Here is a 27,692-nt window from a genome sequence, read left to right on the forward strand (position 1 = left end):
CTGGATTGCATGTTTTTTGTTTTTTTATTGAGGTTTGCTTATCTAGGGTTCTTTACGTATTATTGAATCTTCGTAACCGCCTGCATTATGCTTATTTAATTTAACTGCTTTTCTGTCCTCCATCTAGGTTGTAGTTTTCTACATACATCAGATTCTAATGTGATTATTTTGTATGTTTTTATACAGGAGTGAAGGAAGGAGCCCTCACATTGGCACTCACCGACACGGGCATCCTACCCTTTCCTCCGTTCCTGTTCTACATTCACACCCTCGTGCACTGGGATATGGTATTTTTTGTATGATATTTTCTGCAGAGTATTTTGGGTTTCGGTTTAGATGAGACTTGGATTCAAGGCATTGCTCAGTGTCATTGAACTTTGATATGACTCAGAAGTAACACTATGTTTTGATACCATTGATATGGATGCCGTAAGTGGTACTGAGGCCCCAATTGTGACTTTTATTGAATTGGAATCTGACCTGTTCCCCCATTTGAGTGATAACAGTCTTCAGAACGGTTGGCATTATCTTTGCGACCTTTTACATTATGTATCTCACCACACCTTGATCTGTTTCATTAGCGCATTTTCTTTCAGCTATACGGCCCGATTGCAGATTGATCTCTTGCACTATGTATATGATGCAATATGCTTTTTTGTCAAATGCGTATTTCATGCTCAGTCACTTGACGATTATGTTTTGAAATGTGACCAGGCAACCGTACCCCGAGAGCAAACGTAACATGTGATGCTTTATTTATATCTGTGGGAACTCCACTTAATCTGCAAATATTACTATGGGAAACACTATGTACAATACTGATAGGAACGCTATACAGTCATGTATTATGTGTGCTTATGATGATCACCTTGCCTCTCCAATATGGCGACCATGTTAGGCTATCCCATTACGATCGCTCAGTCCTCTCTTTAATCCCATGAAACCATGCCACCTCTCTCTTCACTTCTAACTTTATTTATTCACGAGTGTCTGTGTCTGGTGTTACACGTGATCAAGGCTCTCGCCGAAACGCGTTGTGTAATAAAGACTCCGACCTGCTTTACGAAGTTGCTGTGCCTGTATTACTGAGAGCATACCATACTTTTGAAATTTGGGACATTGATTGCACCGGTGAGCTTCGCCGGCATGTATGCCACCCTCCATGGGTCCCAGCACCCCAGAAGAAGCGACTTTTACTTTTGGATATATATATATATATATATATACACACACGTAAATCACCTTTTGTCTCTGCCTCACTCGGGTAGAAAAGGACGGAGAGCGGACCCAGAGGTTAGTGCCAATCAAATTAACTTTATTTTAATGTTCGTCAAGCCTGTCCGCCATAACGCGATTCGACCCCCACTCGGGCCTTGATCACATGACGCGTTGCCATGGGAATAGGCAGCATTTTAAAGGCAACAAATCGGGAAATTACATCACCATGACAAGTTAGGCATAGAAAGCGATGAATTGCACTTTGAAGTTTTTTCAAGAAGAGGTACTGTGCACAACCTAAAAGTATTTTTTCATCGATAATTATATAAATATATAGATAAGTATACAAATAAATACTTATATCAATATAAATATTAAGATACTTTTAAATACATAAAAACATCTGTATCAATTAAAAAACAACATTTGTCCAAATATGAGCCAAATGCTAAAACAATTTGAAAATAGTGTCATATTAGATTGTGCGCTTTATGGATTCCTAAATTGCATTTCCTCAATACAGAACGTTCTAAATTTGTCAAAGTTCTGCTTATCCAAGTATCTACAAATGCCCAAGTGGGCTAGTGTAATCAATGCTCGTCATGTAATATCCTAGAAATGTATCCCAAAAATGCCGCTACAACAAATAGTAAGTGCAAATAGTGCAAAAATGTATTAAAAAACACCTAGTGAATAAGGAGACCAAATATCGGTCCTCCTTTTCCCATTTAGATTCCCGCAAAGAGAGTGTGACTATTAAGTTATTCTAAAAGTGTGTAGATATGTTTTCTCTAAATTACAGTAAGGTATGTCAAACTTTTTTTCTGTTTATTGTTTTCCACTCAACATTCTTATTCTGTTTTTTTATATTTATTATTTTATTAAAAAAAGAGAACTTTCTTTTTATACATTTTTTTTGTATAAAAATACACTTTAAATATGTTTGACTATATTATTTACAAAAGCAGCCATGTTCCTTATCAAATTTCAATGTGAACCCACATTGAAATGCCCCGAATGTTGACTCAAAGGGGAAACTATAAACAAGTATGGAAATCTTCGCTCGAATTCAGTCCCACTGGATTTTTCGTACCCAGCTCCAAAATATACCGTGTTTCCAGTAGGCGCAATTTGGCCTCCCGATTACCACCCCGTTTCATTGGCAACACTGTATCAATCACATAGTAGTGAAGAAAACTCGGGTTGCCATCGTGCATCTGTTCAAAGTGCCTGGCAACGGGGTAGCCCTGATCTTTATTCGAGATGGCCCTGATGTGCTGGAGTATCCTCTTATGAGCCGGCAGCTTGGTGCTGCCCACGTATTTAAGCCCACAAGGACACTCCAGAACATATGCAGCAAACTCGGTTTTGCAAGTTAGTCTTTTATTGATCTGAATTGGTTTGGATTTGAATGGACTGGAGAAATGGGTTTTGCTGCAACCAAATTTACATGCTTTGCAGCTGGGGCATTTTTTGAAACCTTTAGATTGAGCCATCCAAGTAGTTGGAGAGGCTGACTCTGGGCTGCTCCTCACTAGACAGTCACTCATAGAAAATGATTTTCTGAAAGTTAGTGCAGGTTTAATAGCTACTAAACCCCCAATTACCGGATCACCCTGAACCAAGTTCCAGTTTCGATTATAAATCTTCCTCAGTTCTTGATGTTGTTTACTGAAAGTTAGGATGACCCTAGATTGGATATTGGGGGCCATATCAAATACTGCACTATGCTTGATTTTCGGGAGCAAAGAATCTGTTCTAAAAAGAAGTCTCGTTTTTTTAATAGCCTGATCAATCATATTTGGTGGATAGCCCCTAGCCAGGAACCGACTTTTGCTTGCCTCCTGGGCAATGGCACATTCAACATCTGAGCTGCATATTCGCCTGATACGGAGCATCTCCCCGTACGGAATGCTGCGTATCAGATGTTGAGGATGATGGCTAGATGCATGAAGAATTGTGTTGCCTGCAGTAGATTTCCTATAGTTTTGTAGCCAATACATTGTTATGTACAAATACCTCAACATCTAAAAAACAGACTGACCGTTTGCTAATCGAGGACGTAAATTGTAAATTTAAGCAATTAATGTTGAGCATATTCACACATTCCTGTGCGCCTTGCTCTGTGCCCTTCCAAATAAAAAACAGATCGTCAATGTATCTCAGATAGATAATAGCATGTTCTTTCATGATTGCCCTGAGGTCGCCCATCAGGACCTGCTCCTCCCACAGCCCCATGTGTAAACATGCGTAGCTAGGGGAGAAGCAGGCCCCCATCGCAACTCCTCTGACTTGATGATAAACTTGATTATCGAAAAGGAAAAAATTCAGTTCTAGACATGCAGATACCATCTGCATCTTGTTATGGGCCGCACAATTCATCGGTCTCAAATTCAGGTAATGTTCAATTGCCTTTAAGCCATCACAATGCCTTATCGAAGTATAAAGTGATGTCACATCCAGTGTCATTAGTAGCATGTCTGAGCTCCAAATTACTTGTTCAACTTTACGTAAAAAATCAGAAGTGTCTTGTACATATGAGGGCCAACCCCGAACCCACTCCTGGAGAAAGAAGTCGATATATTTGGGGGTGTTTTCCATTATGCTATTTATAGCTGAAATTATCGGTCTACCAGGTGGTGTTATAGTGCTCTTATGCACCTTTGGAATAAGATAAAAAGTGGGGATCACTGGATATTCTTTCTTTAAAAATTGATATTCAGCGTCAGTTAGTAACCCTCCATTTTTCCAAGCAAGAAGTTTAAGGTAATGCTCTTGCCATGCAGCTTTAACCACACTGATATTGCTTTTCCGGTAACATGCAATCTTCCCTAGGTGTGATCCCGCTTCTTCCATATAAAGCTGGCGTGGCCATAAGACTACGTTACCCCCTTTATCCGCCTGTCTTACAATTATGTTAGTGTCAGATTCCAATTTGTTCATGAGTTTCTGATAACTGAGGTTTTGTTTATTTATACCATGGCGGGATTTGTTGGAAGAAATATACAATTTTTTCAAATCTTGGGTCACAAGTTCATGGTAGACATCCAGGTTGTCATGTAGCATGATGGGCTGGAAGACTGATTTCGGTTTGAAGGGGGTTTCAAAAGTACCTCTGTCTCCCGATTGCCCTTGTTCGTTCATTGCTGTTCCTCCCTCTTGTTCATTTAGTAGAGACCAGGCATCCTGGAATAAATCTAAGTCACCAGCTGTTAGTAGGGGAGGGCTGATGGGATTCTTTACCGAAGAAATCGTGTTCCTTTTAGGTTGTAATATATGGAATTTGTGGAGCTTGAGCTTCCTCACAAAACGGTAAGTATCCATTCTGGTATCCGCGTAATTAAAATCACAAGGTGGACAGTATGACAGTCCCAAACTCAAGATCTTTACTTCTGCTGGTGTTAGTTTTATGTTGGTTAGGTTGATTACTGCGTTAGAGTTCATACTGCCGTTTAGTTCTTGTTCTGGAATCGATTCCATCTTCCCCTTGCCGCTTTTTTGCCCATACTTTTGGTTTCTTTTGGAGCATTTTCGTCTCTGGCTCCGCTTGTAGTTATGTCTTTGTTCTTTGCTGCCGGGGGTCCACGCGGTCTCAGTGTTTCTTGCCTGTCTTGGCACAGGCAATCGACCTCCTGTGCTAGGGATAGTTTGGTAAACCCCAATTTTTTTACCCTGGTGGCATCTCCTTCTGGGTCACTTTCCGCAGCCGAACTTAGCTCAGAGGCTGACGTTAACATCCCAGTTGCTTCGCTTGTTTTTCTCTGTATTGGTCTATTGCCCCGCGCCTTAACAGCATCATATCTGCGAGCATATGTGAATATTTGATCATTCTGATAGTCGGCCCGGTCTCTTTCAAATTTGAAAGCCTTCCTTCTTTTGATGATTTCTTCATCTTTACTTAGGCGGGCCAGCATGTCATCCCTGAATTTTTTCGTTTGGTCATTTTTCTCCATTTTCCCAATTTCTATTTCCAAAAGATCTATCTGTGCCTGCAACTTGGCACGGTCACTTTCAGCATATTTGATCAATATAGTCATTAATTTACTAGAGGATTCAAGATTCGATTCTGCCCATTCCGCGTACATTGCCGGGTCGGGGTTTTCGTAACTCGGCGCCAAAGTGATCCATAATCCTCTCTGCACTCTTCCAATGTCCAAGTAGCGGGATAATGATCTATGTTCCCACCACTTAGACTGTTCTGAGCGCATTAGTTTTTCCAATTTCTTGTACAGCTCCCTGATATTTGAACTTCCTGGTTGGTTGGTGAGATTTTCAATCACCACTGACCCCACAGCCGGGGAGTCATGGAACATGGAGCTTGCTGACTCCTCTCGATGCCGCAAAGCGTCGGCAGACATACTGGCTATGACTAAATTTGTAAATTTCAAATTTGATTGATAACGGTCATGGCTTTTCGAAAACAATGTCCCAATCACATGCCGTGCACTCTCCCCACTGGAAATTCTGCTGAATCCTACCTTTGCAGATTGCCAGGAACTCTTCTCCGGTCAGCCGACACGTGATGCCCAAGATTCCGTAGCAAAGGTAGGTTGATAACGCAGCTCCCAGGGGCTCCTGCAGCTTCCTCCACTCGAGAGTATCCAAAACGGTTCCGGGTGACCAGAATCGGCTGCTTCCTGCTGCTGTGCCCAGAAGGGGGAGGGGTTCCGCTCGTACCCCTGAAGCTCCTCGGTAATTAAATGCACGTAAACCGCCTTTTGTCTCTGCCTCACTCGGGTAGAAAAGGACGGAGAGCGGACCCAGAGCTTAGTGCCAATCAAGTTAACTTTATTTTAATGTTCATCAAGCCTGTCCGCCATAACGCGTTTCGACCCCCACTCGGGCCTTGATCACATGAAGCGTTGCCATGGGAATAGGCAGCATTTTAAAGGCAACAAATCAGGAAATTACATCACCATGACAAGTTAGGCATAGAAAGCGATGAATTGCACTTTGAAGTTTTTTCAAGAAGAGGTACTGCGCACAACCTAAAAGTATTTTTTCATCGATAATTATATAAATATATAGATAAGTATACAAATAAATACTTATATCAATATAAATATTAAGATACTTTTAAATACATAAAAACATCTGTATCAATTAAAAAACGACATTTGTCCAAATATGAGCCAAATGCTAAAACAATTTGAAAATAGTGTCATATTAGATTGTGCGCTTTATGGATTCCTAAATTGCATTTCCTCAATACAGTACATTCTAAATTTGTCAAAGTTCAGCTTATCCAAGTATCTACAAATGCCTAAGTGGGCTAGTGTAATCAATGCTCGTCATGTAATATCCTAGAAATGTATCCCAAAAATGCCGCTACAACAAATAATAAGTGCAAATAGTGCAAAAATGTATTAAAAAACACCTAGTGAACAAGGAGACCAAAAATCGGTCCTCCTTTTCCCATTTAGATTCCCGCAAAGAGAGTGTGACTATTAAGTTATTCTAAAAGTGTGTAGATATGTTTCTCTAAATTACAGTAAGGTATGTCAAACTTTTTTTCTGTTTATTGTTTTCCACTCAACATTCTTATTATGTTTTTTTTTATATTTATTATTTTATTAAAAAATAATAAATATAAAAAACATTCTTATTATGTTTTTTTTATATTTATTATTTTATTAAAAAAAGAGAACTTTCTTTTTGTACATTGGATTTTTCGTATCCAGCTCCAAAATATATATATAGTTTAAAGTTGTAAATATTATAATATATACCATTAATATGTTTTTTGATACATCTCACTAATACTTAACACTACATATAAATATATACATAAACACACACATAAATATATATATGTGTGTGTGTGTTTCTTTATACACACACAATGTAACAATGAAAAATATATTTTACATTACGTCAATTATTTTGTTTAATTCTTTACATTTACTACTATAAAAACACACACACATATATAACATTACAAAAAACAGGAAAAATATTAACAGTTCAATTCCAAAACATTAAATAAATTATCAAACAACTAAAATTTTTAAAAAATATAAAATTGTAAAAACATAAAAAATGAACAAATACTTTAAAATTATGAACAGATATTTAAAAATATATGTATTTAACTAATATTAGGAAATGTATTGAAGACTGGGAATAACAGATATCCTATTCCCACTCCAGTTTATACAACGGTAGAGAAATTTTAGAACTGCAGTGGGTTTAAATTTATAATTACCACTCCAAACGGTGCAACAGTAAAGAAAGTGTTGGACTTCAGAGGGGTAACATTTACTATTCCCACTCCAGTCTATCAGTAGGGAAAGCAATGGACTTCGGAGGGGTAAAATTTACTATGCCCACTCCAGTCGGTGCTATAGTAGGGAAAGTACTGGACTTTGGGGGGGTTACAGTTACCATCTCCATGCCAGTCTAAGCAACAGTAAGGAAAGCTTTGGATTTCAGTGGGGTAAGATTTACTATTCCCACTCCAGTCTAAGCAACAGTAGGTAATCCATTTCACTTCAAACACATTACAAACTTGAATAACCCTATTAATTTAGAAAATATATAAAACTCTAAATATAAACATTACTATTCATAAAATATATAAAAAAAACAATTATCCAATTTACAAAATTCATACACAATGTACTAATTTTCAATTAAAAGATAACGCTTATTACTTACCTTTCAACTATATACCCCAACAAACCTAGCAAACCACACCTAAAATATAATGAAAAGAAGTATACACATTTGATAAACCATTACATAATTAATAGTTAATTACTCAATTTCCCACACTACGACCCTACAAACCCAGCAGCCCAAACCTATTCTATATCTTAACTATATAACACAATTTATATAATCAATCAATTAAATATTTATTATTTAATTTACTTCAGACTCTATACTCCTACAACCCTAGGAACACGCAACTAAAATAAATCATTACATAATATACATACTTACTAATCAATTATTGTTAATTATTGCTTAATTAACTTCCCACCCTACACCCTTAGAAACCCTCCATCCCGCATCTAGAAATATAACTAAAATATGTGATTACACAATTTACATATTAATAAATTAAATAATTAATAAATTATAAATTGTCAATTCATTACCTAGTTAGCTTCCCACCCTATGCCCCTACAAATTTAGCAACACGCACCGAAAATACAAGTATAATAAATCATTACATAATATACATAAATCATTTTTAAGTATGATATTGATGATTAAATAATCATTTCTACATTAATTTCCCACCCTATTCCCCTACAAACCTAACCCACTGCGACACTATAAATTACTATTAACAAATAAAAAATTCTAAATCACTTACAATTACAAACTATATTTAAGAAAATTAAATAATTATACAAATACTAACACATAAAATTAATATATAAGCTAATACATTAAATTAATTAAAAACAATATTCTTTACAACTATATTATTGAAAACGACATTCACAATGAAAATATTCTTAACAACAATCTTACTATCCATGGGTTTCCTTCAATGGGTTCTATTACACCCATGGCGCGCAACTTATTCAACTCCTTGCGCAAGTCTTCCCTTGGGTATAAAGGTGTGGGTCCAGTTTTAACACCATCTTGTGTTGCAACTCTCAATTTGGTTAGATGTTCAGAAAAAACATTGGGAAATTTCTTCACCGACTGGTTTTCAACCGTAACATTCATACACATTAATTTGGATTTGGAAATCAAGCATTTTGGTTGGTTGGGATCTAAAATTATATCCAGTTCTGCTAGATCATGCTATCATAGAAAGTTAAACCCTTCTTTTGCTACATAGACAAACAGCACTTCAAGTTCAAGTAAACCCGCAAACTACCCTTCAATCTCAATCTTTTATTACTCTGTACGGATAAATATTTACACATAAATCTTTAAATACTTGTGACAAACATCTTGAAAACTTCTGGACCGTTCAACGTGAAAGGTGATCCCGCATCAGCCATTAAGCGTACACTCATCACTAAATGTGATATTGCAATACGGCGGGGGGGGGGGGGTCATTCTAAATGGTTTCAGCATTGCAATACTGTCATCACAACCCATATTATGCGCAGTACCAGCAAACTCTTTTATCGAAGTACTGCTAAGGGTTCATCATCCACTTCAAAAGTCAATAGTCAATACCACATCACTAGTATACTCACTTTCTACCTTCAGACTACATTCTTCCAACTGAGACACAGTCGATCTTCGTGCAGAACGACATACTCTTGCAAAGTTCCCTTGGGTTAACATTTAAAAACACACTTGAAATATGGCTGGGCAATATTTTGCTGGGGCAACATGCATGCAGCTACCACACCTAAAACACAATCTGTCTTCACTGTTCCTCATTGTAGGTTTCTTGTTCTCTACATAAGTCATTTTTGGAGAACTGTTCCTTCTTAATTATTTTGTGCTCCTCTTTTGATTTTAGAAAATTCACTTTGCTATTGATCCCTGGTTCGCAGGGCTATAACATCTCCTTATTGTAGGCGCATCTGAATTCTGACTTGTCCTTGCAACAGTTATTGCAGATTCAATGTCTGGATCCACCGTAAAAAGTAGGCATTCCTGAATTTTCTTGTTACAAGTTTTTCCCATTAATTGGTCACAAATATTCTCATCTTGGAACTCACAGTAGTTACATGTGATTGCCAATTTCCTCAACGCAGATCCAAAGTCATAAATAAATTCACCATGTTGCTGAGCCCTTTGCAAGAATGTATGCCTTTATAACTATGCTCTTGGGCAGTGAAAATTCTTTGTATAATGTTCTGATGACTGAAGAATATTCATCCACAACTGCGGATGCAACCACTGACAGACCTACTTCAACTAATTGTGATTTTACTTTAATTAAAGGTAATGTTTTCAATATGGGTCTTTCTTCTGGAACCTAATTATGACTCAATAAATATTTTTTTTACTAGTAAATGTATCGTCATCTAAAGTTTTTGAATATGCTTCAAAATTATCTTTCCAATGTAGCCAAGCCAATGTAGGTATGCCAGTAGACGCTAAAAAGGGTGGAGGAGCTTTAATGCTTTTGATGTCAATTGATGTATAAACAAGTAGAAGATGTACCAATTAGTAGTGCTACAAAATAAGCAATGTATTGTAGGATGATACAAGTAACTGCTGATCTGATAGAGACTACTAGCCGCAGATTCCTTAACGTAGAATCATCCCCAGGCGTGAGACTGGACCCAGAAAACCTTCTTGCCCAGCATCTCTGCGCGCCGGGGGGCGGTACCTCGTGACTCCGCCCCCGACGTCCTCCGCAGGCGTGACATCAGCGAGGTCACATAAGCCCATCCCGGCGCACCGACGTCAGTTTTTCAACTTTTCTACGTGCAACGCGATCCGGATTGTGTTCCTGGCCTGTTTCGGTCCTTCTTTTTCCGCTTTGAGCGTTTTTTTGAGAACAGTGTGCGAATGCCTTTGGGCTTCAAGACGTGCTCGTCGTGCGCGCGCCAGATGTCGGCGACGGCTCCTCACCCCATCTGCATGTGGTGTTTGGGGAAGCACCAGGCGCGTCACTAGGGGGGTGCGGACCGCACCGGGTGACACCCTCACATGGGGTGACACCAATCTGGTTACGCTGTGTTGGCTGCAGTGCTGGCCAAACTTTCTCCACTCTATCAATAGACAGCTCTCTGCAGCGCAGCCTCGCCTCTGTGTTATAATCAGGAGAAACCCCTTAGCCGGCCGCCGGGCCAAGATCATTATCCAATTAGGCTATAACGACGTGAGGTGATGTCGATGTTCGAAACACGTCACTCCCGCTAGTCCTTCTGGGTTTCCTGCCCAGAGTGCTTTAGTTCCTTCAGGTATGGCTCCTTCTTAAAGATGGCCTTTTTAATCTATGGTTGATCGTTGCGCCTGTTCACTGCCTCCGTTGGTTCAGCCCTGCAGTATCCCCAAGGTACAAGTTTCCACACAGTGAAGGTGAGGGGAGGGGGGGGCTGCAGCACTTCAGCGAGATCTCACCGCCCCCGTCCCACACGTAATTCCCAGTAAAAGCAGCTGCCCGCTGTCCCGTGGTGAAGCAGCTGCTGAGGATAAAAAACGCCGGCGGCTCCCTGTTAGCACTCCAGTCGGGTCCCTTGCTGGCAGGGAGGCTTTAATCCCCAAAGAAATACCCCCACGACTCAGGCCCGGTTCTAGACCCTGGCCCACCCAAACAGGAGCCTTGAAGGCAGGCGCGCAGCTTCCCGGGCGCGCACACACACAGTTTTAGAGATTATCGCAGCCGCCCCCGAGTACTTCACAGGTCTTTAAAAGACCATTTACATGTTAACGAGGCTTTGTTTATTTTTTCACCCCTTCATCTCCACATGGCAAAGGCGACAATGTTCTGCTGCGTGGATATTTCGTTTTCTATGCAGCGCAGGAGAAAATAAGTTTCTTTATTCCGATTCACCTTTCCTGACACCTGCAGCTGTTTATCACATCAGGCTGTGACACAAAGTTTGACTAATGGAGTAGGTAAGAGAATGTGTTACTATTTAGTTTTTTTTTTTTTTTTTAAATATGCACAGGCCCAGCAGGACACATACTTCGTGAGTGCTTCGTTTAAACAGTTTTTATCATTATCCTGGCCGATGCACATGCAGGACAACAATAAGACAATACAAAATGCCCAGATAACGCTGGTGATTAATGATCCTGCTGGAGAGCAATCATTTGTCTGTTAGTTTTTAAATGCAGATGAACTGTATTTTATGTGGAAGCTCAGTGGGTTACTGCCTTTGTCACAGCGATCCTTGTGCTACTTGCAGTTCAGAAGTTACAATCCTAACATAGGACAGTGACCAATGAACTGTCATCAAAGAGCTGCATACAAACATGAATGGTATACTTACAACTTCGCTTTCTATTTTTGTGATATAGTTAGAACTTCCCTAGTCTTTCATTATTCTAATGTTGCTAAAATGAGTATGTTTGGGCAGATATACATTTGTAATACCAAAGGAAATGATGGACGGAGTGTTGAACATTGCAAGCACTCACCCCCAGTCAACTGATCTGGGTTTAATCCACCACCGTTCTTTAGCCCACTCTGCCACCCCAGTTCAGACATGGCCATATGCAAATCAGTCTGACCCTGTGCCTCATGGGAACAGTCCAGCCCGAACTGCCAAGCCATGTCTTCCATGGACCGGAAACAAGCTTCCTAGGACCGGTTTCTGGCATTTCAGCCGTCTTCAGCCAGGCTTGCTTGAATCCAGTGGCAAAGTGAGCAAGGGACTCACGTCTGAGCATACCCTGCCAACTTATGGCGAACAAAGCAATACCAAAGGAAATGATGGACGGAGTGTTGAACATTGCAAGCACTCACCCCCAGTCAACTGATCTGGGTTTAATCCACCACCGTTCTTTAGCCCACTCTGCCACCACAGTTCAGACATGGCCATATGCAAATCAGTCTGACCCTGTGCCTCATGGGAACAGTCCAGCCCGAACTGCCAAGCCATGTCTTCCATGGACCGGAAACAAGCTTCCTAGGACCGGTTTCTGGCATTTCAGCCGTCTTCAGCCAGGCTTGCTTGAATCCAGTGGCAAAGTGAGCAAGGGACTCACGTCTGAGCATACCCTGCCAACTTATGGCGAACAAAGCAATACCAAAGGAAATGATGGACGGAGTGTTGAACATTGCAAGCACTCACCCCCAGTCAACTGATCTGGGTTTAATCCACCACCGTTCTTTAGCCCACTCTGCCACCACAGTTCAGACATGGCCATATGCAAATCAGTCTGACCCTGTGCCTCATGGGAACAGTCCAGCCCGAACTGCCAAGCCATGTCTTCCATGGACCGGAAACAAGCTTCCTAGGACCGGTTTCTGGCATTTCAGCCGTCTTCAGCCAGGCTTGCTTGAATCCAGTGGCAAAGTGAGCAAGGGACTCACGTCTGAGCATACCCTGCCAACTTATGGCGAACAAAGCAATACCAAAGGAAATGATGGACGGAGTGTTGATATCAGTAAAGCTGACCCCCATGGAATACTCTTTAAATCCTAAGGTTGCGTTTCCCCAGACCAAACCCTCTTAAAATATACTGCCCACCAGTATGGATGACATGTGATTCATACACCCTGTAATACTCATTGGCTTATGTGGCATTCCCTATAGACTGATTTACATACTTGTATGATTCATTGTCTGTATAATGTGTGCGTGGTGTAAAGTACTGATACACACTACACTGATATGAGTAGCGCTGTACAACAAATGAAATGCATATGAGAGAGGGGCTACGTAAAGATGAGGGGCACTGTTGGAGGGTGGCGGGAATCCGAGGAGGAGGTCAATAGGGGAGGGGTTATGGAGCGATGAGGGGCACTGTTGGAGGGTGGCAGTGAGGGAATCCGAGGAGGAGGTCATAAGGGGGGGGGGGGCTATGGGGAGATGAGGGGCACTTGTGGCATGTGGCAGTGAGGGAATCAGAGGAGGAGGTCAATAGGGGGCCATAGAGGGATGAGGGGCCCTGTTGGAAGGTGGTAGTAAAGGTATTTACGGAGAAAAAGGTTTTTAGTGCGGCGCCAAAACCTGTCATGGCCTTTCTGTTTTTGTTTATTTAATTAGCAGTCGGGTCGTTAGGGCAACTGTGGAACATACTTTAAAGTGTGTGCTAATTATATTTACCGCTATATTCAATGTTTTAAGTTTGAAGGTAATTTTACTAATGTTTTTAGAGGGAAAAATGAAAGTGGAGCCCGATGGTGCCTGATATGGGGCTGGGGCCCAAGGTCAGCTGTGAGATAAGGTGCACTGAAGAGGAGTAGTGGATAATCAAGCCTGTAAGGGAGTGCGTTGCAGAGTCCGGGGTCAGGTGGAGGTAGTAATGAAGAGGGATTCTTACTGAAGGCTCGCAGAAAGGGAGCCTGAGAAGTGTCACTTGCCTGATACTCCCACCTCAGAAACCTCCTCTTCCCATCAAAGGGACATTACATGGAAAAAACACTTTTTGAGAGTGATAATATTTAGAAAGAGATTTGGAAAAGAGTGCGTTTTACTGGGCCTTGTAAGACTAAGAAGAGATAAAGGAGGGCCCTGAAACAGGCCTGTCTAGACATATATCCGACAAATCGAGCCGCAGTGGCCCACCCAAATGCACCCTTGGCCCACCCAAATAAAAATTCCTACCCTATGAGGGTAAGAAAACACAAAGGATCTCACCTCTGGAGATCAGCCTGGCGGAAGGTCTGTATGCCGCCACGAGCACGTCGTTCCTTGGTGATTCCGAGTGAGCAGGACAGCTCCTGCACTGGAAATAAACTATTATAATATCAGCTTGGCTGTACTCTGTGAAGCCTGTGGGGAGATGATATGTGCAGGGGGGGGGGGGGGGGGGGGGGGACCAGGAGTGCATACATGCCAACATTTCAGAAGAGCAAAGTGGGAGTTTTTGGGAAAAAATCGGGAGAATGTGGCCTTGAATCGGGTTACTGTCATATATGGGCTTTAGAAGTGAGCTGCTGCAGGATCGGAAATTTGAAACGCAAATGTACGTTTTATTCTTACCTTTCAGAAGCATGGAGCGCAATGGCAGGCAGAGAGAGGGTGATGCAAGTGTTGTGCACTGGCCTGGCAGGTTGCTGGCAGTGCATACACCAACCCCCCCCTCGTGTGTGGCAGCCTCATCCGAGTACTTCACAGGTCTTTAAAAGACCATTCGTTTGTTAATGGGGCTTTGATGGTTTTTCACCCCTTCTAGAGCCCCTGCATCGCCATTGACTATTGCTGGAAGAATTAGCACGTTATACAATACCAAGCCCTGTCAGCTGAAACGCCGAGGAATCTGGTTTCTGGATGCTTGATTCGGGAGGCGGGAGACTAGCCTTGAAATCGGTAGTCTCCCGCCTGAATCGGGAGGGTTGGCATATCGGCAGGAGTGAGTGACAGAGATGGCAGACATTTCGTTCAAAATGGAAGCTTGCACAGATATGTGGCCTATCTAAACCACATTAATAACTTCATTTCTAGACATCAGAAGAAATTAGTTTCAATTGCAATTATGTAAATATGTCTATACATGTAGAATCATGTGTAAGAGTGCATAATACACGTTATTATTGAAACATAACACTCAAAAAACCTTTCCACAAGTGCACATGTAAGATGTTTACCTATAAGCCTCCCGATTTGGGAGTCCACATGTTAGATAAATCCTGGAATGAGCGCATTTGACCAACCTGAGTTTCCTGTACTAAAGGTGCCTATGGTAGAGTTTACTGTGTTATTATGGATGCTTGTGATGCATTTTTTCTATAGACATCTTTTATTGGTTTTTATCAAAATAACAGTAACAAATACATAAACAAAAGCCATCTCCAACCATTTGACATAGAGAAGCAGGTCATCACAGCTCTTCTCATATAATAACACTGGAGTATTACTCCCAGGTCAAAAGTACGGAATAAGTCACCAGGCATCTGTATCATTAGATTTCACTTTGTCATCTGAGGAGAGTACCTGTGAGCCCCTCAGGTCTACGAAGTTACCCCCCATACTCCCAAGTCCCTCTCTGGCTTCTCATCACGGCTACATTTTGTTAGGTGCGCCTCATCTGCCACAGCCCATTCAATCACATCCTTCGCTCATCTTTCCACACTGGGACCAGCCTGAACCATCCAGGTAATTTCAACCCTTCTCTTAGCCAAAAATAACAACAGGTGTAAGAACTTATCCATCTGACGACAGGCAATCAACCAGATTCGTCTCTATTGGCATTCTCACTATGGTCCCGTTATTTGTCAACTGTGTCCACTGGCGGACTCGGAGCGGAGGAGGTCCATGTGGTAAGTCATGAGGGGGTGACACCATGAGTTACCCGCACCGGGTGACACCAACCCTAGTGACGTCACTGGGGAGCACCACGACTCCACAGATTGTGAGGCGTGTCAGCAAATGAAGCCGAAGTTCCGGCAGGAGCGCCGGATGAAACTCCTTTCGGCACGCATGTCCAGGTCGGCGTCTGCGCCGCATCCGTCCCCCGCGGACGGCTTCAAGAACGCAGCTTCCGTCTCCAACATCGTCTTTCTACGAGGCCGCAAGGGCGTCGCTCACCTGTTGGTAAGTGTCGCAGTTTGTCCCCGAGGCCCGATACCCGGCCTGTTGGGGGCGTGGGTTCTCCGCGGGTGGTGCGACCCACGCGTCACCACCCTATCCGCCATTCCCCGGCACGGGGGCTACCAGAACCCAGATGGAGGCCTATGCGGTGGCCTTGCAGGCCTCTTTGGCTCTTCCTTCTTCTCCCTCTCTTCCTGGGACGTCTGCGGATCCCTTGCCACGTGCGGGGACTCCTGCGATGTCGCCTTCGGCTCAAGCAGCGACAGGTTCGGATCCAGGTTTGGAGGATGTGGTGCCGTCGAGTTGCGGCCCTTCGGGGTTCCCTCCTTCGGACCACGGCGCCTCTGCCTCGCCGCAAACCGCCGCGGCGGTCCCTGTGGTGTCGCGGGAGGATGCCGGGGCTCGGGCGTGTCCGGGAGTCCCCCTCGGTCCTCTGGGCAGGCAGCAGCTTTGTCCAAGGCCGAGGTGACGCCGCTCAAGCGCCGGCGGCTGCTGACCCTTGCGGCGCCGCAGGGGCCGGCTAGGGGTGGGCGCGTGTCCCCGGGCTCCTCTCGTCCCTCCACGCAGGCGGCTGCCTCGTCGGAGGTAGAGTCGATGCCTTTTCGGCGCCTTTCCTTAGCTGCCCCGGCTCCAACCCCGCCTCCGTCTCCTGCACCGCACGTTGTGGCGGAGGTCGTTCTGGTGTCCCCTTCAGCGCCGGTCGATGTTGACCTGACGTCGGGTCGTTGATTCGTCTTCGGACGCCCCCTTTTCTCCAGAGGTTCGGCGGTTGTTGGTTTCATCTTCTCCGGAGACGGGTCGCCGCGTCGTGGCCTTTTCCCCGGCATCCTCTAAGGACGGCTCTTCACCGTCACCGCACCCGCAGTCTTCGCCGGAGGTGCCTCAGGTTCCCCATTCATCGGTCCACCCTCCTTTTCGAGTTTGGCCTTTTCTTCCTCTGGTTGGGCTGGGGGATGGCCGCCTTAGCTTGCAGCCGTCGCCAGTGGAGGAACTGCTTTCCCCGCCGCGGGGCCCTGCGGAGGCGAGTGCTGTCTTCGCTCGGGCTGTTTCCACGGCTGCAGGAATCTTGCACATGGGCGATCCAGCTGGCCATTTCCCCACGGATCATCTGCTGGAGGTTCTCCATCAGGGCTCTGGTGGACGGGAGCTGCTTCTTCCCTTCGAGGCTGCGCTCCACAATTCTCTTTTGGGGGCCTGGGGGCGTCCTGCCACGGGGGATCCGGTGCCCCAGCCTCTTCTGCACCGCCACCGTTCTGCTCCGCATGATCCTGTCTGTCTTTCCCTCCAACCTTTTATCAGGGGCCCTCTTTTACAGACTGCCTCTCCCTCCTTGCCATCGGTGTTGTCTCCCCCGTCAGGGGAGGCCCGGTGGTTAGATTCCTGGGGGCGCAACATCTTTGCCTCCTCCAGTGCTGCTTTGCGGGCCCTTAACACTCTTTGTGTGTTGGCCAGGGCCACTCCTTGCTTGTGGGATTCGGCGGAGTCCCTTCTGTCTTCTGCTTCTCAGGAGGGTGCCTGCATTGATCTGAGGCACCATGTGTTGGATGGCCAGGAGCTGACGGTGTTTATTCTTCGCTCTGCTCTGGACGTTTCGGAGGTACTTGGTCGTACCATGGCTACTTCAGTGGCCCTTCGTGGCCATGCCTGGCTACGGGATAGTTTTTTTCCTGAGAACATTAGGGAACGGCTGGTTGACCTTCCCTTTGATGGCACTTTGTTGTTCCACGCCCCTGCAGATTCTGCCATTCAGAGGTTTCTTGCGGGGCTTCGTCCTCCTCCTCCTCCCCCTCAGTGACCTGACTGTCGGTCTGTGTTTTGGGAGGTGTTCTCCGTTGTTTTTCCTGGGGCCTTGTAATGGGTAGCCAGGGTTATGTGATCTGTATGGTTCCTGTGCCCTTGGTGCTGTTGGCTGCTGGTCCGGCCCTTTGTTGACTTGTGGTTTTGGCTGTTGGTACGCCTGGTAGGCCCTGAGATTAGGCATTCTGTGTCTTCTTTATTGGCTGTTTGGTAAGCCGTCTGCGGGTTTTTTCTGCAGGTCATTCTGTTTTGTCCTCTTCTGCGAAATATTTTTCACATGGTTCTTGGGATGTTACCTACCCTATGTGGGGTACTTGTAGCTATTACATAGGTCTGTCCTGTGCTGGAGAGGGGTGGTCACCCTTTTAGGGTTCCTTGCTCTCTGTGGCGTCACGGTATGTCGCAGGTGCGATCTTCTTGCCAATTGTATTGGAGCAGCTTGCGCTCGATCCGTCCTTCCCCTTGTCGCTACATCACTTGGCCGGTCTGGCCTGCTGTCTGCGGCAGCGGGTTGTAGCGGTTCTGCATTTTTGTCTTGTGTTTTGGCTTGGTCCTCGGTCTGATGCTCCAGAATGTTTGGCTTTCCTTGGCCTCTGTGTTCTGGTGGCAGGCTTAGGCCGACCTCCGTCTTTTTCTTTTCTGCTGGTTCCTCCACTTCTTCGTGGGTCAGTGTGTGTCCTGGCCCTCCCTGGCCTCTGCCTTCGGCTGGCGTCTGCCTTGTCCGGGGTGCGCTGTTCCGTGGTGTTGCCTGCTACTTGTGGCGCATGCCCGTGCATGCCTGCTTGTTCTCCTCCTCCGTTGTGATCTTGATGTGTTTTCTTGCGCCCCTGCCTCTGGTTCCGCTGGGGCTTCGCGCAAAGGTGCTTTTCTTCTTCCGCCTGTGCTGTTGGCAGTGGCGCCGTTCCGGCCTTGCCCACTACTTGCGGCCGAGGTGTATTCAGCTCTTTTCTATCGCTATGCCTGTGTTTCTTCTGGTGGGCCCTGCCTTTGGTTCTGCCTCTTCTCACTGGGTTTGAGGTGGTCCTTACGTTCCTTGAGACTTTTGGGGCGCTGTCTGTCCCTGCGGGGTGTTGGGCGCTCTTTCTCTTGGTTGGGCTTGGATATCCTCACCCTTTCCTTCTTATCCTTGTGCCATGTCCCCTGCTGGCGCCCTAGTCTCTCCTGGTGGGGAGGCTCTCTCGCAGTCCCTCCTCCCGTCTGGGTATGGCTAAGGTATCTATTCTACCTTAAGGAATCTGCGGCTAGTAGTCGCTATCAAACGTACAAGTTACTTACCTTCGGTAACGATGTATCTGTTAGAGACGATTCTAACCGCAGATTCCTTCACGACCTACCCTTGCTCCCCGTTCTGCGAGGACCCTCAGCTTGGTTTTCTGCACTAGCCTCCCTCTGGGTGGCTAGTCTTCTGTGGGGGTCCTTTTCGTTTTCTGCCTGTCGGACTTCCCTCCAGCTGGCTTCTCTCCAGTGTAGGGGCCTGCTTTTGCTCTTTTCCCTTTGTTGTTACAATTTCTGATCCCCTTGCAGTCTTCTATGCTGGGGGTTCTTTTGCCTGTCCTAGGCCTCCTGCTCCTTTCAGAGGCTCTGGCCCTCCTTGACTGTGTAGTCTGGGGGTGGATTGCTGTTGCCCCTCTGTTCTGGGTTTGTGGCCCTTTGCTGTGTGGTCTATGGTTGCAGTCTCTCTCTCTCGCTTCATCTTACAGTGCTTTCCACTGCTTGTGCCTCCAGCCCGGCTCTCGCCTTGGCTGGCACAGTGGTTCCGCGGAGGGGTGCTTGCCGCTCTCCCTACTGTGACTTTACTGATGTGGTTTGATGGTACTTTTGTGCTGCATGGTGCTACCACCTGGCTTACACATTTGTTCCTCAGATGTGGTCTGTTCTCTTCCGGCTTTCCTGTTGTAGCCTCCTGGCGCCTCGGTGCCGCCGGGTGCTGTTTCTCACCTTTTGTCTCTCTCTCTCTCTCTCTGTTTCTCTGGTTTTTTCGCACACTGTTCCCATGCCCTCCTCAGTTTTGGTTGTGATGGCTCCACGTTGTGGCGCAGAAAAGTTCTCAGAAGCAAACTGACGTCGGCGTGCCAGGGTGGGGCTTATGTGACCTCGCTGACATCACACCCGCGGAGGACGTCGGGGCGGAGTCACGAGGTACCGCTTCCCGGCGCGCAGATGCTGGGCAAGAAGGTTTTCCGGGTCCAGTCTCACTCCTGGGTATGATTCTACGTTAAGGAATCTGTGGCTAGATTTGTCTCTACCAGATACATTGTTACCGAAGGTAAGTAACTTGTATGTTAAACTTGTCAATTGAGAAAAAGAAACAATCAATCTGGAAGTTCCGGGTCACAGTTCCAAGCACGGGCATCATCTAAAACTCCACAGCCTTTTTCAGAGCTAACTGCATTTGCAACATGAACACCACCAAAACAAAATTACAGTTAAGAAATAAGCAGGATAACATTTCATAATCACTTTAGTTGAAAAGAACAAAATGTAATGATAAGAATGGCAAAACGAAGTAAATCTGACAGACAGCAGGGGATATTAAAAAAACTAATTGGTATACTTTTCGAATTTAAAAGAAGCCTTTTAGTCAATAACATTCAACAAAACAAAGAGCTTGAAGGGATTTTGAATAACGGACATTAATATTAATTTTGGGGCTTTAAGTATGGCACCTCTGACACTAGACGAGGTAGAAAGGGCCTTAAGTCAGACAGTGAGGAATAAGGCCTCTGGCCCTGACGGCATACCTGCAGATTTGTTCCTGGCCAATACATCCCTGTGGCTTCCGTTACTAACAAATATTTTAGGTTGTTATGCAGCTCAAGGACCTCCTGACTCCTGGAGAACTTTGACAATAGTCCCCATTGTCAAAAAGCGTAACAGGGCTGACCTAAAATGCTACCGGGCAATATCTTTGATTGACTGCACCTGCAAGATCATGAGCAGAGTAATCTTAGAAAGACTGGAGGCCTGGGTAACAGCGAATGGTAAGCTCTCTGACATACAATATGGATTTAGGAGAGGCCTGGGGATGGTTGAACAGTGCCTTAATCTGCACCTGGTCATAGGCATATATACTTTAGCCAAGCCGGGTTCCCTTTATTTAGGGTTTATGGACCTGACATCTGCCTTTGACTGGGTGCAGAGAGGAATGCTCTGGGAGAAGATGTAGGGGATGGGCATAGAACTATCAATTGTACATTTTATAGCTGCTATGCATTGGGAGGTCACTGGGAGGGTCCGATACGGATCAGGCGGGGAGCTCACTGCCCCAATTAAAATGAGCCGTGGAGTCCGCCAGGGCTGTGTGCTTGCCCCTTTTTTATTTTGTCTGTATATAAATGATCTGGAAGCCTCTATTATAAATGGGCACGTGGATGCAACCCAGATAGGCCGTAGGTTATTACCGGATTTATTATATGCAGACGATTGTGTTTTAATGTCTCCAACCGGGGTGGGGCTGCAACGGCTTTTAACTGGTTTTAATAATTTTATGCGTGACCTTGGCCTCAAGACTAATGTTGCAAAATCTCAGATCATGGTGCTGGGCAAACATCCTACCACTGTAAAGACATTTTTTATAAGCAGTGAGAAATTGCTTCATGTGCCCACCTTTTCTTACTTAGGAGTTATTTTTGACTCAAAAAGCACATGGCTGCAGTGAATGGAGACAAGGATTAGGGGTTTTAATCAAAGCCTGGAAGCTATTTTTAGATTTAGTAAAAAACTAGGCTCACGCCCTTTAAATGCAATAATTGAAATTTACAAGGCTCGCACGTGCGCTGCCACTTAATATGGTGCAGGAGTCTGGGGCTCATGCAATATTTTAGGTCTTCAGCAAGCGGAAAGTATGTTTCTGAAACGCTTGCTGACCCTTCCACGAAGTACCCCAGCCACCATGTGCCATAGCGAACTTGGTGTGATTCCCCTATCCTTTCGAAAACAACTAGCACCTCTTTTACTGTGGTACAATATCTGGGCAAAAGAAGAAACAGTTTTGAATCGTGCCATTATTATAGATTGTTTAAAACTAGAGTGGGCAAGCAAAATCCCTTGGCTCTCCTATGTCAACGCCCAATTGAGGAACCTGGGTCTGTCAGATTGCTTCGACAACCCAGTAAATATTGCTAAAATACCAAGTTAAAGAAAGAATACATGGTGTACTTGTATTTGGAAAGAGATATGCAGGAGATGGGAAAAATAAGGGTTTTTGAACACTCACTTTTGGTTTGCTCAATGGGGACCGAGCCTTACCTTTCTTTTTACTTTAGCCATGTCAAATTATATTACCTTATAAGGTTTAGGTTTGGAACATCACATCTACTGGTTTCATATCCACGAAATGTATATACAGATGCTGGATTGGATGTCTGCCCACAATCGAAGCAGAGCACGTTGCAATTTATGTTCTTTTGCAATCTCTACATTAATCCAAGGCACACCTTTTTAATACCACTTTTAAAACATTTGAAAATAACAAGATGCCAGGCAGCTTTGCACTATCCTCAGCTTTTAAAGGATGAATTTATCTGTCTAATGGTTTATAGATATATCTCCTCTTCAGTTCGACTTAGAAATATTGTTGGGAAATTAGTTCTAGACGATTGCCCTTGGACTCCGATAACCCCATACCACGTGCAGGTACTGGAGGACCCTCTCTCTCAGAGCGAACTTGCGGGTGCTTTGAAGGACATCCCTCTTGGACAATCACCGGGTCCGGACAGACTGCCGCTTTCCTACGCTTCATTACTGAATGGATGGTGTGGGAAAGCGAGAAGGTGTGGTTTCACATGGACAGGGCGGTGACTGGGCGCTCTATATGGGACCTACCATGGCACTCCCGGGCCTCTCGCTCCCACAGTGCATACATAGCCATTCCTACCAAGACTGTTCTTGACGTCTGGGACAAGGTAGCTGTATCCAAAGGCCTCACCACCTTTCCCTCTCCCCACACTCCCATTGCTGGTAATTCCCTCTTCCCACCTGCCCTGCATCCTCCCATTTTCGCTGAATGGCTGGATAGTGGGTGTAGAACGATACGGGACCTTTTCGTGGGGGCCACCTTCATGACCTTCGAACAATGTAAACAGGAGTTCCAACTCCCCGAAGGGGCTCGATTACAATACTTGCAACTTCGACCCTGGTTGCACGCCGAGTCCCTGGCGCAGGCAGCCACTCGTGTTTTCACACCCTTCGAGCAGCTGGTTCATTCGTTTGATAACTCTAGGGGCCTTATCTCTCGTACTTATCACATCCTCCAACACCCCCCGCGGATAGCCCTACATTCCTATCAATCTTGATGGCAGTTTAACCTGTCCACGGACATCACACCCGCACAATGGGATCGCCTTTGGCGTGACATTCCAAAGGTTTATCGCTAGATCTCACAGCGAGAAACTGCCTATAAGGTGATGACTCAGTGGTACTACACCCCTCACAGGTTACATAAAATATTCCCTACATCTTCTCCTCTCTGCTGGCGATGCTCGAATTCTCCCGGAGACTTCCTTCACATCTGGTGCACCTGGCCACTTCTGGCCACCCACATCAAATCGGTTCTTGGCTTCCCCCTGCCTGAAACTTCAGCTACAGTGCTCTTGGGTATCAAGCCTGCTAAACTGCGCGCGCTGACACGTAGAGATTGGCATATCTGTCTCTATATGCGGCTAAATACCTCATAGCCCTATAATGGAAGAAAGCGGAGACTCGCCCAATCACTATTTGGTTCACTCGCCTATGGCATACCATGGCGATGGAACTACTCACTGCGCGTTTACAGTCCCGAGACACCCAATTCACCTAACTTTGGCAACCATTAATTGATCACTTCTGTAGGATAGAACATACCCGTTTCCAGCCCCCGAAACTCCGGGCTTTACGCCTTTTTGAAGACGCACTACATCCTCTTGTCTTTGACACACTCTCCCTTAACTCCAACGTCAACCTGCTGCGACTCGTCCACCAGGCCATCCTCCCTGCAATAACCATCCCCCGTATCCCATCTTCCCTTTCTCTCCTTCTCTTCGTCTCTTTGCTGACTTTTTTTTTTTCACCATGTACTCTCTGCGAGTCTTGGGGGACTCATTCCCTCCTCACACTCCTCCTCTTCCTTTGCCTGCCTATTGCTTTATGCCTGAGCCCATTCGTTTGTTGTGATTCTTCTCATTTGGAGACGCCCAAAAGCCTGCACCTACCACCTTTGATTATCATGCTACGCGGCCGGTCCTGACTGGGTTGTAGGCGACTTGCTGTGTAACACAATTTCTATGCACAACCTACTGCTGTCACACCCTGGCCTACTCCTTGTCCACTCCATTGCGCGGCCGGCCCCCTAAAGGGTTGTAGGCGACATGCTGTGTATCTGTTGATTATTCTCCCCTTCTTTAATAAAACAGATTTATACCAAAAAAGCAAATCCATCAGAGTGTTCTGCACATTTTAAGGTAACCAGGAATCTCTCAATTATGCATGATTCTGGTAGAAACCAGCTCATTGCTCTAGTCACAGATTCAGCTTTGTCCAGTCCAGACTGTATAACCTCATGGGCTGCCATGAAGACTGGGTCACTGCAATCTGTGAATACCCAATCGTTTACCACTATCAGCTGTGAGGCCCAACAGTACTTCTGAATGTCTGGGACTGCAAGCGCCCCTTCAGAGACTCCCCGCTGCAACTTGCTCAGTGCTATTCTGGAGCTGCTACCATCCCATAGTAGTTTTCTCAGTTCGCTATTTATTCCCTGGAACACTGTTTTGGGTATGTAATATGGGGTATTCTGCAGCACGTATGATAATCTGGGTAGGGTTATCATCTTGAAGAGCACTGCTCTAGCCATCAAGTAGACCGGCAGTTTCCTCTAGTGTTCCACTTATTTTTTAAGTTGCTGTATTTGGGGGTAAAGATTGTCTGCTAAGAAGTCTTCCTCTCTCGTGTAGATCTTTATCCCCAAATAGGTAAAGCTAGTCTTGACTGTTTGTGGTTTTTTGTCTATCTGTTTGTGGTTTTTTGTCTATCAGTGCCTGAGGGACCTTTCCCTTTAGAGGGATGATGAGGGATTCAACCCTATTTATTTTGTATTTGGAACTACTCACTGCGCGCTTACAGTCCCGAGACACCCAATTCACCAAACTTTGGCAACCATTAATTGATCACTTCTGTAGGATAGAACATACCCGTTTACAGCCCCCGAAACTCCGGGCTTTACGCCTTTTTGAAGACGCACTACATCCTCTTGTCTTTGACACACTCTCCCTTAACTCCAACGCCAACATGCTGCGACTCATCCACCAGGCCATCCTCTCTGCAATAACCATCCCCCGTATCCCACCTTCCCTTTCTCTCCTTCTCTTCGTCTCTTTGCTGACTTTTTTTTTTCACCATGTACTCTCTGCGAGTCTTGGGGGACTCATTCCCTCCTCACACTCCTCCTCTTCCTTTGCCTGCCTATTGCTTTATGCCTGAGCCCATTCGTTTGTTGTGATTCTTCTCATTTGGAGACGCCCAAAAGCCTGCACCTACCACCTTTGATTATCATGCTACGCGGCCGGCCCTGACTGGGTTGTAGGCGACTTGCTGTGTAACACAATTTCCATGCACAACCTACTGCTACCACACCCTGGCCTACTCCTTGTCCACGCCATTGCGCGGCCGGCCCCCTAAAGGGTTGTAGGCGACATGCTGTGTATCTGTTGATTATGAACAAATGTTACTTACCTGTAAACTGTGGTTCTCCAGTATTGGTGTCTTTCATAGATTCACATGCTTGAATATTCCCCGTCGTCGAAGTGGGAGTCCCACGGTACAGAAAAAGCAATAAGTCTCATGTATATACATATACAAACATAACTATATAAGAATAAAATACATATATAAATAAACATTATATATATATATATAGTTTGCAAGAACATACCAAGTCAAAAGTACCATAGGATAGCATTGACGCATAGGAAAGCATTGAAAAAAAAAAGGAATCACTTTACTGACATATCCATGTCGTTTTATAGTCCAAATTGCAGCCAATCAGGCGCAAGCACCTTCTACAACCTTCTCCTCAGAGGCTCAGGCCCTCAGATTTTCGTAGCACAAGAGTGACAAAAGAGTCTAATGAGGAGAAGAGAGCCTCGGAGGGGAGGAGGGTGGGTCGCATGTGAATCTATGAAAGACACCAATACTGGAGAACCACAGTTTACAGGTAAGTAACATTTGTTCTTCTCCAGTATTGGGGTTTCTTTCATAGATTCACATGCTTGAATATAATAGTGAGCAGTACCCTGCAGCCTGAAAAGGCCGTATCAACGTTGCATGAAATATAATGACCTTGCATGATAAAAATACGCAACTGATAACACCCAAGGAGGAGGGAAGTAGCAGAGGCTCACCTTATTTAAAGAGATTTCGAAGAACTGCTTGGCCCACAGCCGTATCAGCCTCATTGATCGTATCCAGGCAGTAGTGCTTCGTGAACGTGTGCCTGCTGGACCACGTAGCTGCCCGGCAAATCTGATGGATGGGCACACCGGCGAACAGGGTAGTGGAAGAGGACATTGCTCTCGTAGAATGCGCCCTCACTCCAGAAGAAAGAGGCTTGCCAGCCTTCTGATGGCAGAAAGATATTGCTGAAGAAACCCAACGTGCAATTGTTGGTTTGGTAACAGACTGTCCCTTACAGGTGCACCCGTAGGCCACAAACAGCTGATCAGACTTGCGAAAGGGTGCCGTTCTGCTGATGTAGAATTTGAGACACCTCTTTAAGTCCAAAGAGTGTAGACTCTGTTCCGCTGGAGATTGTGGATGAGGGAAAATGTTTTCAAAATTACGGGTTCATTGAGATGAAAATCGGACGGCACTTTAGGCATGAAAGCAGGGTTAGTGCGGAGAATAACACAGTCCGATCTAAATTGAAGAAAAGGAGGTTGGATCGTAAAGGCGTGAATGTCACTTACTCTGCGGGAGGAAGTCAGTGCAAGCAGGAGGGCCACTTTCCATGTCAAAAATTTGAAATCCGCGGAATGAATTGGCTCAAAGGGCGCCTTCATGAGCTGAGCTAATACGATGTTAAGACGCCACGTGGGTGGAGGATGCCGAATGGGCGAGAACATCCGGAAGAGACCTTTAAAGAATTGTTGTATTACTCTAGATGAATAGAGAGAGGATGAGCCGTCCTGACGAAAGCGAGATATTGCCGCTAGAAAGACCTTTAAGTTGGAGTGAGACAATCCTGACTGCGCCAACTGCAGGAAGAAAGGCAGAATCTCTGCCGGGGAGGCGTGCACTGGATGGATGTGAACCGACGCACACCAGTGAAAAAAGCGCTTCCACTTTAGCTTGTAGGTCTTATTATTATTATTATTATTATGGGTTTGTACCGCGCTGGACTCGACTCCCGGAGGAGTATCTCCGCGCCTTGAGACGGCCATATTACAGCAAAGGAGGAAATCTAGGCAGTATATCTTAATAGTTCTGAAATAGGAAGGTTTTTAATTGCCTCCTAAAAGGAAGATGATCGTCACATAACCTCAAGGATATAGGGAGACTATTCCATAGGGTTGGACCAGCAACTGATAGGGCTCTATCTCCCAGTCTTGCTTTTTTTGCTCTTAG

The 27,692-nt window shown here is 45.0% G+C and overlaps 1 protein-coding gene and 1 long non-coding RNA gene across 4 annotated transcripts in view; one reads left to right on the forward strand and one right to left on the reverse strand.

Annotated features, from left to right (window-relative positions):
• LOC146788819 (uncharacterized) overlaps nt 1-27,692 on the reverse strand; it is a 553,440-nt gene that overhangs the window by 385,699 nt on the left and 140,049 nt on the right. For both annotated transcript variants that reach the window (XR_014969991.1, XR_014969992.1), the window contains exon 3: nt 7,876-7,914. This is a non-coding gene — a long non-coding RNA (uncharacterized LOC146788819). The remainder of the gene's footprint in view (nt 1-7,875; nt 7,915-27,692) is intronic.
• Nucleotides 1-27,692, forward strand: part of LOC146788821 (BTB/POZ domain-containing protein KCTD12-like) — a 731,043-nt gene that overhangs the window by 223,091 nt on the left and 480,260 nt on the right. The window lies entirely within an intron of this gene.

The sequence above is a fragment of the Triturus cristatus genome, chromosome 10 (assembly GCF_964204655.1).
Source record: "Triturus cristatus chromosome 10, aTriCri1.1, whole genome shotgun sequence".
Lineage (NCBI taxonomy): Eukaryota > Metazoa > Chordata > Amphibia > Caudata > Salamandridae > Triturus > Triturus cristatus.